This window comes from Culex quinquefasciatus, chromosome 2 (genome assembly GCF_015732765.1).
Source record: "Culex quinquefasciatus strain JHB chromosome 2, VPISU_Cqui_1.0_pri_paternal, whole genome shotgun sequence".
Taxonomy (NCBI): domain Eukaryota; kingdom Metazoa; phylum Arthropoda; class Insecta; order Diptera; family Culicidae; genus Culex; species Culex quinquefasciatus.
This window is the reverse complement of record NC_051862.1, coordinates 17,177,062-17,193,312: the sequence shown is the minus strand read 5'-3', so window position 1 is coordinate 17,193,312 and position 16,251 is coordinate 17,177,062. Positions and strand designations below refer to the sequence as shown.

The following is a 16,251-nucleotide window of genomic DNA, read 5'->3' as shown; positions in this document are numbered from 1 at the left end:
GTTAAATTTTTGAGAAATATTGATCAAATTCAAAGAGATTTTTCAGGTTCCAATGCTACCAGACCATCGCGACAAGTTCCCAACAACTCAAACTATCATTTTCAACCTCTGTGCAGCATCCTGGAAGTCATTTGTACTTCGTCGAAGCGCAACACGATCGTTCCCGACCTCGCCAGGGGTCAAAACAAATTAGGTGCGAGCGGCAATTTCCGAGGCAGAACCGACGCGCGCGCAGGCAGATCTCAACTTACAGGCAGTCCATCACACACAGATCTTCCTCGAAAAGTGTATCGTTTTCGCACTTTCTCGGATTGCTTGGGCTTCCCATTGTCTTGTCCGCTGCCGGCTGCTTCTGCTGCTGCCTGGCTCCCGTCGTCGAACCTCATGGTGTTGCTTCTCACACCATGCTGGGCTGACTTCTTGAGCAAGTCGTAATTTATAATTTCTTCTCATTTTTCAACCTCTGGAGTCTGCGTGGACTGGCGCTGGGTTTCGGTACTCGCGCGAAAAGCCCCCTGGCAGCTGGACAACAATGAGGGCCCTGACTCCCAGTGATCTCCGCTGGAATGTGCTCTAGACTTTAAGTTTCGAGCAAAATTAGACGCATTGTTTGCCGGCCAATTTGCCGAAAACATTTTTAACACACTGCCTTCCTGAAAAGGACCTCCTCACTTTGGGCCGAGACGGCTCTCGGAGTGAAAATTGGCTCGTAACGAGCGTCGAGTTCGACGCCGTGAATAATTGAAGCTGCCGGGCTTCTTTGTCCAACTTCATTAGAGATCTCGTGAACGGACCTTAAAAAGTAGTGACTTTGATCAACACTTGCTGAAAAGGTCGAATTAACCACGTTTACTCCAACCAACAGTAAGACCTAGTCCTCTCGAGGGATTCTGAGGAAAGTGAACCCCAAAACGCACACACCACTCACACAATTGACCTGGGATGTGAGGTAATCGAGTTAGGCGCGAACTCCCCATACAAAAGGCAGACCGGGCCAGGGAAGGTGAGAAAATTATCGGACAAATTGGGCTATGATTGGGCTCCCTAATCGAGGCATCGATTGTTTGAGCTCATTGTACCTACACAGCTAAAAAAGTAGTAATCCAGCTGCGTGTAAAAGGCATGGGTGTAAAATAAATATTGCATTATTTTATGCAATTTTATGTAGTTTTACACCCTGCAATATGTAGCCCGTCAGTATGGGAAACCTACTTGACCGAAATGTCAAGCTCATATATGCGTTTATCCTTACAGCGTTTCATCGGTCTGATGGCCGAGTGGGCTAAGGCGCCAGTCCTTACTGTTGGTGCTGGGTTTGAATCCCGTCGGTTGCAACTTTTTTTTGTTTTTGCAAAAAATTTACATGCAGTGTGTAATATTAAGTGTTTATTTTGACGAAGGTGATGTGCATGCTTTTGCATGCGATTTTACCATCGGATTTTTTGCTGTGTAGGTTCGAGGCTAGGTTTGATGGGAAAGATCGATAGAAAAAAATCAAGTACCTAGAAGGTGTGGCTCCTGGGGGTCACTTATTGAATTAGATAATGGATAATGATGGGTCGTGGCAGCAGTGGTTGATCGAAGAGTAGCTGGGAGGGATCATTAAATCGAGCTGCACTAACTAGATGATGATGACGATTGGACACGGTTAACGTTATGAAGGTTGATCTTTTTTCAGTTTGAATTTATAATACATTGGTTCAATAGCTAGGCACAAATTTGACTATGGGGTACTCAAAGGCTGACCCTTAATTTACATCTCATGAAAGAGAAAAGACAAATTTTGTTGTTTGAGTAGAAAAGCTAAAAAATAGGTTTACAAACATGCAAAGAAAAAGAAAATGATTTTAAACTATTTCTACTTTTCAATTTTATTGGGAGAATGATAAATTAATGAATTAATAACACTTCTGAAGTAATTTGTATTTACCTCAAATTTGTTAATAAGAAAAAACATAGGCGATCAAATTTTGTTATGAAAATATACAAAATTTCAAGCTTTTTTTCAAACAAAGTTGACTTAAATAGTTTATCACGAATTTGGAATCAAATAGTTGTAATAATCATTCACGGCATATTTTAATCACATCTGCAGCATGCAATTACAAAAATCTTCTTTTTGGAAATAACTTTTCTTTACAAGCTTCATGGTTTTCATGGTTTGAAATTAAAAAAGGATATTTCACAGATTGTCCTGCAAATTTTCCCTAAATCTTTGATGTATAAAGACAAGAGTGGTTGTTTCCATTTTTATTCAGAAGCTTACATCAGTTAGTTGCTCGTTACTTTATCATAAAAGCAATTAATTTAAATTGTTAAAAAATACTTGGCATTTTGTTAAGATACATAATTTTAATTCTGATATTAATGAAAAGCCGCAGCACTTCTATCGAAAACTTATAAATTAGTGAATTGTTTTCTTTTTGCATCGAATTGAATACTTTTAGCTAGATTACTTTAAGATCATTTAAAATACAAATTTTGCTGTTAAGATCCCATGAATAAAATTGGGATCAACTCATTCCCCAAAAAAAATAACTAAATCATGCTACAAAAACACTGAAGACCTTTAATGTAGAAACTCATCCTATCTGGATTTGAAAGAAAATAGTCAAAAGAATTCGAGAATGAAATTCAGAATAATCATTTTTTTCTTCAGAGTATTCAAATAATTCCGTTAAATAGTTGAACCATTTCAAAAATCATGAAAATTTATTTCTTGAATTGCTCTAAACTTTCTTTAATTCTTTTTAATGTACATGATTTGTATTCGCGACTTATTGTTTTTAATATGTCTAGTAATTTGATTTTTTAATAAAAAAGCTTCAAATGTCACCCTACCCAAGTAACATTTTTTCCCAGGAGTTCTACAAGAGCTCTTCAAGATAGCTACAGCATAGCAGTTTGGACCGCGGTAGGATTAAATTCTCTTCAAAACTTCTTCAGGAGTTTGCAAGAGTACTTGAAGAGAGTTTTATCCTACCGCGGTCCAAACTGCTATGCTGTAGCTATCTTGAAGAGTTCTTGAAGAACTCCTGGAAAAAAAATGTTACTTGGGTAATTGATGGAAGAATTAAAGGGAAATGCCAGCCGAGTTGAGTGCACCCACTCAAACATAGCATAATTTATGCCCTTTTAAAATGTAATTCGTGATTTGCAAAATTTCGAATATTTTTTCAATTAGTTGAGCAACCAAATGTCAATACAACAATGTTCAAAAAACAAATTGTTGAAATTTTTTAGCTTCTGGATATCTTTTTTTCGTTAGAGTTTTTAAAAGTTAAAAGACATTTTTGTTGATGAATTTTACCTTAATATGGCCAAAACTCATAGTAGTGAAATTTATCCAAAATTTACAGACATATTTTTTGATTAATGATTAAATTTTTAAAATTCTCAAAACTAATATTAAAAAAAATAACTTGGTCATAAACAAAACACTGTCATACCCTATAGCTCAAAAGTTAACACTTTTTTCTAAAGAAACATATCAAAAAGTAAAATAAAAATGAAAGAGATAAAGTTTTTGGCAAAATCGAGTTTTTATGATAAAAATTTATTTTAAAATAAAAAAAATAATCTGAATACAGCCCAGACTCGATGATCCGAAGCCTCGATTATCCAAAGTTACGATTATCCGAAGTTCGATTATCCGAAGGTTTGTATGGGATTTCGGATAATCGAATCACGAACAAAAATTTTTTTTCGTTTTTTTCTTTTTCTTGTTTTAAACATCAAATTCGAGATCTGCGACCCCATTTTAGTCAAATTTGAATAGTTGATTGCTTATTAATTAATAAAATGTATTTTTTCAATATTTTGTAACCGCCATATTGGCCGCCATCTTGGATTAAAAAAATGTAAATCCCTAGCGTAGTTTAGGGGTCATACTTAAGCTCGACAATAAAAAAAAGACAGCGAAAAATTTTTTTTTTCGTGAATCGATTATCTGAAGTTTTGATTATCCGAAGTGAAATTTTACCGAGGCCTTCAGATAATCGAGTCTGGACTGTAGTCCTATTCAAAACCTACAACTTTGCCGAAGACAACAAATCGATCAGAAATTCCCTTCTCGAAGTACAGATTTTCGAATGTTTTCATAGCTCAGCAGTTGAAAAATTCGACATAAAATATGTTTTTTTTTTGTTTTGTTTTTGTTATTTCATGTTTCTTTTATTCAAAGTGAGCCGAGATCAAATAACAATTGCTCTGTATTATATTTAATTCTGTACGTTTTTTAAACATGAGAAAACTAACATACCTAATCAACAAACCATAAGAAAATGAAGAATTGATTAGAGTTATCCAAATGTAGCGGACAGAAAATTTCAAAGAAATCTTGAATATTTTTTTGTCTCTTGATTGGTTCAAAATAATTATAAAAATAGAAGACTTAAACTTGAAACTATATGACCATTTGTGACTAAACCAAGGTTAACGAAACTTATCTCTCGATTTTCAACTTAACTTAAGTTTTTACAAAGATTTCTCCTTCAACATTTTTCATCTCTTTCCAGAACGCTCTTCCCTCAATACTGACCTCTTCAACTGCCATCAACTAAACGGTAAGTAACCAACTTCTCACTCTTCCTCCACTTAACTAGTTACCGCACACCTCTGCGATACTTTATGAATCGCCCGGGTCAATTCGAACAAAATTGAACCCATTTAATAAGACCACCACTTTGACCGCCCCCTTCGTAGATTGCAAACCAACAAGCTCCCTTCCTTCGGGCAGAGAGACTCGAGCTCGAAATTGGAAATAAATTTTCCACTTTATGACCGGTGCACTAAAATCAGTCAGATGGTTTCGTCCTTCACTGAGGTGAGGTCCTCCAGGATCTTTCGATCGCAATCGATGAGGTCAAGTCCATATATAACGTTTTATAACGCAACGGGTCCTTCTTCGAGAACCCGGAGTTTGTGAAGAAGGAAACGCAACCGACCGACATGTGCACACACCATGACTTGACTTTCCGAGATTGCTTCCTTGAAGAAGCGTCGAAAACATGAGCGAGAGCAAAAGGGATTTTATGACTTTTTGGCTGTTTTCGGGGTTCGCTCCCGGTTATTGAGCGCCCAGGACGAACTATAAAATCGTAAAAAAGAGGAAAATAGGAGAAAAAGTGTGGATTCCAAAACGAGCGGAGAATGTTCGCAGCAGGGAGTTGAACGCAGGGATATCTCCGAGCGTTGACTGCTGACTGTGCTAGCGGGCTTCCAGAGCGGGCCATAAAGCAATCGTTGACGACGACGGGCCGGATATGTTGTGTAGCTGTGGCACTGGCTTGACTTCTAGGCTAGGAGTCTCTCCCATGGGGTCTCTGGCAGAAGCAGCCTGGCCTCAGCTACATGCACCCAAAACAACCATGCTGGGTGCGTGGAACAAGCCACCACCAGTCAGTGCAGAGTGGAGAAAAACACAGTGTATCAAAATACAATTTATGCTGCACTTTGAACTCCGGTTTCGTAGGGGAGAGCTGTCAACAGTGAATATGTTGTGTTTTATTAACAAAAATAGCAATTTTTCACCATTGCAAATGCATTGCGTTTTAAATAATTCATTTTTAATTTGACTTTTAGCTACTTACAAGCTTATTTTTAATTTATCGTTTTTGGCATTAATTATCTGGATTTCTTTTATTTACCCAATTGAATCTATTGTTTTTTTTGTTTGCAATTGCTCAAAATTTTGCTGTGCTAAAATCTTGACTAAATCTTAACTCTTGGATTGATACTGATATTTTTAGTCTCTCTTAATTTAAACGAATGTTTACTACAACTTTGTTATGAAAATCGTCAGTAAGTTTTAAATGAATTAATTTTTTTTTTAAATAAATGCTATTTTTCATAAACCTTCAAAGCAGTATTTTAAAATTTCAATTGAATTGAAAATTGAAAAATTACATAATTGTGTCAAATAAGTTTTGATATCTCTTGAACAAGGTTGTTAATCGAAAAATATCGTCGATAATATTATCGTCTGACTATAACGATAATGGTTATCGTTATCATTATTTCGATATTTTGATAATATAAATATGTACTCAAAATTGTTCACAAAATACCTATTTTTTCGAAAATATTGAAATTTCCAAAATTTGCAATAAGGGTTTAAGAGGGGCTAAATGCTATGCTTTTTCAATTTATTAGAGTTTTGTTTTTGGAAAATACTAAAAATTTCACAAATTACCGTTTATTTTCGAAAATACTCAAATTTCCAAAATTTTCAATATGGGTATCAGACGAATTGAAATTTTGTATGGTTTTCAATTTATTAGATTTTTTTTTCCAAAACACTAAATTTTTTACAAACCACCGTTTTTTTTCGATAATATTAAATTAAAATTTCGTATGCTTTTTTAATTTATTTGATATTTTTTTTGAAAATACTAAAATTTTCACAAATTACCGTATTTTTTTGAAAATACTCAAAATTTCTAAATATGCAATATGGGTATCAAAAGAAGCTGTATTTTGTATGCTTTTTATTTTTTTTTTTAAATTCAAAAAAATTCAAAAAATGCCGTATTTTTCCAAAAATACTCAAATTTAAAAAAAAAACGTATTTTTCGAAAATTTTCAAGTTTTCAAAATTTGCAATATGAGTAGCAAAAGAATTGAAATTTCGTATGCTTTTTCAATTTATTAGGGGTTTTTTTACCTGAAAATTCCAAAATTTTCGCAAATTACCGTAATTTTTCGAAATTACTAAAATTTTCAAAATATACATTTGTATTTTGTATGCTTTTTCATTTTTTTAGTTTTTTTTTAAATTCTAAAACTTTCACAAAATACCTATTTTTTCGAAAATACTCAAATTTTTTAATAGTTTGCAATTTATTCGAGTTTTTTAAAAACAAAAAAATCACAAATTACCGTATTTTTTCGAAAGTACTCAAAGCGAAAATACTCGAAGTAAAATTTTGCATGCTACACTCAAATTGTGTATGATTCATAACATACAAAATGTTGCGTCGTTTAATACCCATATTGCAAATTTTTAAAAATTTAGCGTTTTCGACAAAATACGGTAATTTGTGAAAATTTAGTACTTTTCAAAAAATAAAATAAATTAAATGAGAAAGCAAACAAAATTTGATGATGATATATAATTATTAATTAATAAAAATATTTCAGCCGTTTTTATCTTATTGACCTGTGTTTATTTTTAATTTTTTTTTGTTGAACTGTTTCTATAACAGTTATTTTTTACAATTTGTTCTCAATTTGTTCTCAATTTTTTACTAAATTTATTTATTCTTCAATCATTTTTTTGTAAACATGGAAATTTATCATGCATAATACTTTTTTTTAAATATTAATGTAATGTTATTGGAAATAATTTGTCTCAAAATTTATTTGCATTGCTTAATCTAGAAAAAAAAAAATTTTTCACAATATCTCACTAGGCCGCTACAAATTTTATTTAAAGTTTTTATCTCCTTCTTCAAAGTTGGCCCGAAAAATCAGGGGGAACAAAAATATTTTTTTTTAAAAATTAATAATTCCAATGGAAATTGCAATTAGCTGAAATCAATTGAATTTTGGAAAATTTTCGATGTTTATAGTCGTAATTTGTTTTTTTTTCGCTAAAATTTTTGTTTTCATCAAATCTAAATTTTTTTTTCGAAAACTAATGATTGCAAAACAACTGAACTAGTAGAAAATGCATTTTAAAACACTTTTTCCATGCAAATGTTGAAACTACGGCTTGTTCTTTCAATATTTATTTTTTTTTAATTTTTTTGCTCAGCCTCCCCTCGAATCCGGCCAGAGCCGAGAAAAAGAAACTTTGAAAAATATTTGCATCGGCCTTATTAAATTGTATTAAGATAGTCAAATAAAACAAGAATAAGTGTTCTTCTAATGCATTATGTCATCAATTGAATGCTGATGTTTAGTTTTCACTATTTAGTCTTTTTATATCAGAAAATGAAAGTTTTTATATTTAAGAGGCAAAATAAAATAATATAAATCATTTTTATAAATAAATCCGATTTCATAATTCCATTAATGCTTCTTTTTTCTGAAGTTTTGGTGATTTGTTGAAAATTTACGTAAATTTAGGAGTTCAAAAGTTTTCTTAGATTCAAAAATGAACATATAATTATTCTTTTTATGTTTGTCACAAGTAATTAAATCTGTACTCACACCATCGAATTTCTTTTTGGTAATTTTCTGATAGAACAAACCTCAAATGAATTCAAAGACAAACCTCAACAACATTTCACATACTTTAGCTATTGATCTCATTGTAACCAGTTCAAAAACCCAATTTGCTTCCCCGTTGAGTTTCTCACGGAAAATCCCCGCAGCTTTCCGACTGTGGTTCTGCGTTCCTCCAAAACCATTTAAACTTCAATCTCAGATACACCACACCACTCCGCCAAAGACCGTCAATTTCGTTCACACCACGTATAGCGTTCACCATGACCTTTCTTCAATTTTCCCGAGTTGCGTTCGAGAAGTGTTACATCCGCGCACCCGGAGAGAGCGGGGAAAAATTTATCGATTTCGGATGTAAGTGCTGTTTAAATTTGTGTTATTTCCCAAACGTGATGATGGAATGATTATTGCTCGGGGGGTAATATTTACGAGCCGGTGTGGAGTTCCCAGCTGATGCTCGTGAAAGCTGCTGGATCCAGAAGTGCAGAATGATGCATTTCTCTCGTCCAGACACGAAAATGGCCTTGTTTTATTCCGAAAAAGGTTTGAGAAGATTGAGTACCAATTTTCTGAACCGGCCCACGCCGCCCCGGCAGGGTGGAATCGTAAAGGAGAATAAAATTTTTAAATAACCGGAGCACTTTCTGGGCGGGAATGTCTGCCATTTTTAGGTGTAACTAAATTGGGAAAGGATTTTTACGAGTTCTTTTGTTGAGTTTGTAAAAGAGATGAATTTGATAGTCTGTTATAAAAATGTTTCACAAAAATTGATGATTGATTGAAAGTTTGAATGATCGTTCTCATGCATTCCCAAAATTCCCAGAGTCGCAGAGTCCAAGTCAGTTCGAATGCAATTACAGCCAGAAACACACCATTACTTCAGATCCCCGCAAAAGTAGGGCAGCACCAGACCTCGAGAAAGGAGGATCATTTCGCAATCATTCCGAGGCGAATTCTTCGCCCTTCACGGCAAAATTCCCGATAATGTGCCAGTGCTGCCCCTAAAGCCCCTGCAGAAATTGCAGTCAACACCCGTCCCGACACACGAGGAATGCCTCGCCTGGAGCTGACTGACTGGCAGTTCTTTGCCTCGGCAGGATGGCTCAGCAGCAGCAGCAGCTGACTCCCTCGAAAGCTGTGGGATGTATTGAGGATGTGTTGCTTCCTGGCGCTGGTGCTGATGTGTTGAAGAAATGGGAAAATTTAAATCCTTAGTTGAGAAAGGATAGGGGAGAGGAACTTATTTACAGCATTTAGGAATCGTTTGAAATGTATAAATATTTGAGTATTTTACAGAAACATTACAGTTTGGCAATTTTTTTCATGATTTTAAATTTGGTATTTTTTTTTATTCAAATGAAAGTTTGTCCATTCTATCCCCATGTCAAAACAAGCCATTTTGCATCATTGGTTTTTCCATACATGGCTTAATACATTTTGCGGGTTGTTTTACAAAATGTGCATGTAAATATTCTAAAATATAAACCGTTAGAAGGGATTTTCTGATCGATTTGGAGTCTTCGGAAAAGGCACGGAAAAAAGTCTCGATTGTTTTATTTCACAATTCATCAATAAAAGTAGAATTTCCAAAATAGTAAGAGTTTACGATGGTGCAAAATCTGGTACCGGAGCTATTAATTTAGGAAAAACAAGCCTTACCCGACAAACTTCGTCTTGTCTCCTTTTTTGTATTTTGACGTTTTGAGCTTTTTGCTTTTTTAGCCTCCTGTGATCAAAATTTGATTTTACGTAACTTCTATATATATAAAAAATTTCGACGGTTTTGTTCGAACGCGAATCAATTCAACACGGAACGTCGGATCGAGGTGCTCTTTGTTGCGTTGGGTTCGTATAAGTCCAAGGAAGGTTCTTACGCTAACTAATTGACACTTTGGCCACTCTGGGACCTGTAGTAAACACCACTTATCGCAAGCACAATCGTTTATCGAATGACGTTCCATCGAGCAAGTTCCCTTTTCTTCTCCTCGCTTTGCTTGTTTGACATTTATGCCCTTTAGGATTCAGTTTGAATCCCTTCAGGAACACTCGAGTTTCGACTCTAACATTTCAAATGGCCAAATATAATTTGTGGCACTAAGTTTACATTGAATAATTCTTTCGCATTCGCATGGAGATAGTGATCTTAGCAGATTGCATACTGGATTTCATCATGCTAATGTGATGATTTTCCAGTACCAATTCTACCACTTATTTAACATTTAATAATTCAATTGATTTCGTATTTTTTTCATTATATTGACTATTCTCGTCTCATTCTCTACAGGACCGATTCCGGTGCATCTGCAGATTGTATGGGAAACGTTGCGTAAAATCAAATTTTGATCACAGGAGGCTGAATAAGCAAACAAGCTATACGTCAACAAACAAAAAAAAACCCAAGACGAAGTTTGTCGGGTAAAGCATGTTTCCCATATAATCTACAGATTTTCCAGAATCGGTTCCAGAGTGGCCAAAGTGTCAATTAGTTAGCGTAAGAACCTTCATTGGGCTCATACGAACCCAACGCAACAAAAAGCACCTTGATCAGACACTCCGTATTGAACTGATTCGCGTTCGAACAAAACTGTCGAAATTTTTTATATATATATATAGAAGATGTGATTTTTGAAAAAAGCTAAAATTTTGTCGAACAAAATTTCAAAGATTTGTTTAGATGATAAATTAAATTTGCAGTTGAAAATGACATGTATTATGATAAACTGCACCGTTTTCAAGTTGTAAGCATATTATGATGATTTTTTTTTAAGAAAAATGTTTAGTTTTTTTTTTCAATTTAAAAGTACTTCACAATGGAAAGCACCCCTGCAACAAATATTTCAGAAAAGCCTACATTTTTTTTTTTCATTTTGACTCTGCTGGTCGGACTGCTGGTGGCTGAGCTATAAACAGCCTCTTTAAGTTTGAATGTTGTGATAAATATTTTTTTATCTTATTGAATTTTCTGCTCTTTGCAATTAAAATAATTACGAAATTTTATTTATAATCAATAATTATTATTTTGAAGAACTGAAAACACTTATAAATAACATTTTCAAAATGCAGAAATAAATAATATTCTTTTCTTTAATATTGTTTGTCGAACTCAAAAAGAATACATTTTGAGAAATGAGTTTTTATTAATTAATAATAGGGCTAGTGATTTTAAGTGATTCCACGGACGCTGTGAAATCCAAGAAATAAGTCCTTGGCCGTAAACTTTGATAAATATCGCAAAATAATTTACTGTCGAAATGCTTCCCAATGTATTCAAACATTGTTTTTTTTTTATTAAACACTCCGCAAGATTTTAACTGAAATTAGAATAAATTGTAAATCATTTTATTGACAATTTAAAACTCATTAGTGAAGATATTGTTCAATGCAATTGAATGTTTTGTCAAAATGCAGTTAACTGATTGTAAATTTACAGTGAAAATAGCTATTATAGTTCATGCCATGAATCAAACCAACGATTTTGAAAATAAATCTGTATTTTATCTGAATCATGTCAAATTCGAAGCAGGTGAAGGAAATTTTGAATTATAAATTGCTGATTTAAACTTTTTAGTCATACGCAAGTATTTTAAATTACTAGATTGTTGGAATTTTTAAATATATAAATATAAAAAAAATCTGTATATACAACTATTTGTGATTTTTAAGATAAAAATAATGTAAAATACAGATTTTTCTTCATATCTGGCATGGTTATATCAAACAATTTGAGGTTCAAAGTATTTTACAAGACATGCACATTTTTTTCATTATCACACAAAATTTAAAAAAAATGTTGAAAAAAGTTATTTAATGAAAAAAACACATAAAAGTTTGATCTGCTTTATTTGTAAATCACTGTAGAATTCATTAAAATGTTTTTTATTCATTTTCATTTCAATTGAGAAAATTTGCAAAACTTTATAACTCTCTACAATTTTCAATAAAAAAATGTTTAAAAAGTGGAATGCAATTTCGCCCAAACTTTTTTTAAATACTCAAATTTCTATTCTCTGAAAGCCAAACACAATTTAATTTTCATTAATTTTACCGGTGAATCAGTCGATTGGGACGTGTTTAGTATTGCAGATATTTCAGCTAATTTAGTTTCTAAAATCTCAGTATTATAAATAGGCCTAACTAGCTGACAAAAATAAAATACACCCAGAATTTTTATTACAGTGAATATTATGTACACAATTATTCAAAAATACAAAGTTTTTGCATATTTTTTATGTTTTTAAAGTAGATTTTAAAGTGAAGTTTATATGTTTTGTAATTTATGATTTTTTGCCGTTAAAAATCCCTACCCCTCGTTATTATAGGTGTCTTATCAAATACCGCCAGTGGGGGTAACATTGGGTCTGGTGTGAGATTAAGACAAAGAGATTATTTTCGGAATTGCAATTTCTCAGGTTCTTAACCTGTCAAATTCTGGGACATCAAGAAACTTTGCTGAAAAAGTAAAAAAAAGTTCCTAAAGCAAATCTGGTAGTTTCTTCAGCTGTTTAAATTTGATCTACATTTTGGCCTGAAATCACCACTCGAAAATGTATATTTAAAAAAAAAGTATTTATCAATCTTCGTAAACTTTGAGAAAATTTCGATAACGTTTTAAGAATCTTGTTAATGTAAAAAGATTATTGATATATTTGTCAGATTAGTAAATTCAATATATGTATTAAAATTAGGCCTTATATTTCAAATGTCTTGAATTTAAGTGTAGAGCCTTTTTCAACCTTCAACAGTTAGGATGAAAATGTCTTTGCCATTTGAAATTAGTTTTTTTCCTTTGTGATTTTGAATATATATAGGAAATTAAATAAAACATGTAAAATCTTTTCCAAAAACAATCCATGGTAATTAGCGTTAATTTCAACAAAATGCGGAATTAACTGAAATTGAAACGAGTATGTGTGAATTAGAAAAATAATTTGGACAACAACTTTTTCAACAATCAACTCACGTCTGATCAACCTTTCAGTTCCATCTCATCAACACAGAATCAACCTTAAATTCACCCGAAAATAAAAAGGCCTCCCACCCAGAACCGCTCATAAAACAACCATTTCGACAACCCCACTTTGAAACAAATGCGAGTCCCACGTTTAAAGCCTTAGAATGGGTAGAGGTACGATGTTTAAATTTAGATTCCAGACATGCAACAGCATCGTCTAATTCGCAAATTTATTCCCTCGGAAGCCCTAACCTGAGCCGGTGCCGGTGGATCCATCATTTCGGGAAGGAAAAACTAGAAGGCTCGTAAAGAGCGAGCGAGGCCACATTTGAATATTTCATTTGGCACAGGTGATAAATTAAAATTATAACAGTTGTCGCGATGTGTGCTGTCGTTTCGCTGGGAATGGCTGGTTTGTGGCTTTAAAATGTGAGAGAAATTTAAGTGTTTAGAGAATAAAATGTCGTAATGAAATGCCTTAGAATTTTATGAGAGTTACAATTGAAGAGTCGAAATGTTAAAATTTTTGAGTTAAAAAACAAAATTTTACAACTAAAAAACACTTTAACATGAAGCCAATGATCATGACATTTCTCCTTAACATTGTTAACATCTTCCAAACATCCCTCCAGAACCACCCAAGTCTGTCTGTCACATTGAAAGTAAACTTTGCCCAAGAACCGCCTTTTTGTCCCGCTTCGTCCCCAATCCGCCACGCTCGCTGGCACCGAGATTGGCACCCCGAAAATTTGCCACGCTTTTTGCAACCCAAAAGACGAAAAAAAAAACTTTCTTTGCTAGTTTTCCACCACGTGTGTGGTTGGTTGGTGATGGTGTGCTTTTTTGTCATCCTTCCACAATAGATGATTGAACTATTTTCCGTATACACTTTTACCCTTACTGGCAGAACTTTTCTGGAGTCTTTTTGACAAAATTCTGCAGCACGAGATGATGTCGCCTGTTGGAGAAGTTTATTTTCCGCACTGTGTGGGACCACAGTGACAAAAAGAGGGAACAGAATGCGACATGAGTAAGGAGAGAAAAAAATCATTATCAATGATGGTTTTTTCGTTTTCGTTCGTATTGTAAGGTTCCGTCGCGATTCGTTCCATGAGCAGAACTTCATCTATTTCGGCAATCGAGAGGGAAGAATCTCAGATCGAAAGACGTGTTCTCAAGAAAATCTCCAGTTTTTTTTTTCTTCAAGTCAAATTTTAATTTTGAAAAATATCTGTAAATTAGACGTTTTTAAAAACTTTTTGTTAAAAGTTTCAACATAAAATAAAATATTTTGATTAACATACCTAACTTTCGATAATTTCGCTAACAACAAGTTAGCAGAAGGTTCTTAAACTGCTTGAAAATTATGAATATATTTATAGCTTCTTTCCGTAAAATGCAAACGTTTTTATTATATTTTAAATTTATTTATTGGAATATTTATGCAAAATTGCAGCAGATAAAAGTAATCCATTATTAATTGATTTCCCTCTTTCAAATTCTCAAAAAAAAGGAGGGGGCAAAAATTAATAAAATTAATAAAAATTGACCAAAGTTGTAAAAACGAAATCTGGACTTCCAAATCTTTTAACCAATTTTTAATTTGGGTTCCATAAATCATTGATTCATTTTTTTAAATTTTCATTGATAGAAGTTAAACTAAAATATTGCTTATAGCAATTTTGTTTCTAAACTTTCAAAATCTGGCATAAAATATAAATCAGCATTTCCATATGAAAGTTAAAGGAAAAAAATAAAAGTGCTTCGATTTCGCAAAAAAAAAATGGACTGGGGATTCCCTGGCCGAAATAATGGGATCCGTGTTGTCCAAAGTCGTGTTAGGGTGGTCCAAAAAATTGCCAGTTTCGTCGATTTTCACAAAACCCACTTTTTTCAAAAAATCATAACTTATTTTAACTGTCTTTAGCGTAAATGAAAGAGTTTGACTATAAAAAATAAAAGTTTGGCCCAACATTTGAAAATGTCTTATAAAAACTTCAAATGCTGTTTTGATCAAATTTTTTGAATATTTTGATAAAAATTGATTTTAAATTGAATATATAGAATTATTTTTTTAAAGGCTTTGAAACAAAATATGATAATTGAACAGACCATTTTACAGTAAATTGCAAATCGCAAGTTCTAAAAGATTTTTGGGATTTTTTCGGGAGGAATTCTGGTGAGCCCAAAGGTTTCCACCTCATTTCCTTTCTTTTTAACACACTATTGTCCTTCTTTGACCTTTGACCTTTTTTTTCCCTTTGAAGGGTAATTTATTCTAGCCTAATGATGTATTGGGTAAAAAAATTTGACAAAATTTTCATTTTGAAAACAAAACCAAACAAAATATTTGTTCTTGCTTTTTTACCTTGAAAAATATTTAAAAATTGAAGTTTTTTTGTAACTTTTTCGTGCAAAATTGTCTAAAAATTCTTCCAAATCACGAAAAATCAGTAAAAAATTTCGAAAGAATTCAAAAAACCATTATAAATCTAAAAATAAAACTCTAATTATATCTCTCATCCCAACAAATTTTAAATGTGTTGAAAAATATTTAACTTGTCGAGAGCCAAAATTTCGTTCAAAAAAATCAAATAAAATTAACAAAAAAAACTATTTTTTAAGTTCCCAAATTATTTTTGTTAGGGATATATCAATCTTAATTAAAAACCGACTTTCGTAATTCAATATTTCAACTAAAATGTTTTTTTAACGAAATTTTTTAAGGAAGATTTGATTTTTTGTAAAGATCAGAAAAAAATCGCTTTTTTTAAAATACGTCAAATAATTTGTCATATTTCTAAATTTTCAACATTCGACTAAGTCCTTAAGAATCAAATTTTCAATGAAAAATGAAAAAAGAAATTCCTAAGTGATGATAAATATTTAACTGGTCGAAAGCTAAAATAAGTCCAGAAAATCTGAAAAATGTTCAAGAAATGTTGTCTTGATACTCTTGAATTTTTTTCAACTGTGAGAACGAGTTTTTGAAGGTGTCAATAATTATTAAAAATTCACTTTCGAATTTCAATATTTCAATGAAAACGTTTTGATGGTTTTGTAATGGATGATTTTTTTTGTAATTTCGACGATTTCTCTGAAATGTTTGTTCAATACAAAAATAAATTCCT

General features: G+C 32.6%; 1 protein-coding gene across 1 annotated transcript in view; it reads left to right on the top strand.

The window, feature by feature from the left end:
• LOC6052535 (toll-like receptor 6) overlaps positions 1 to 16,251 on the top strand; it is a 171,737-nt gene that overhangs the window by 49,652 nt on the left and 105,834 nt on the right. Inside the window, exon 2 of the mRNA XM_038251501.1 lies at positions 4,518 to 4,565. The gene's annotated coding sequence lies outside the window, so the exon portion shown is untranslated. The remainder of the gene's footprint in view (positions 1 to 4,517; positions 4,566 to 16,251) is intronic.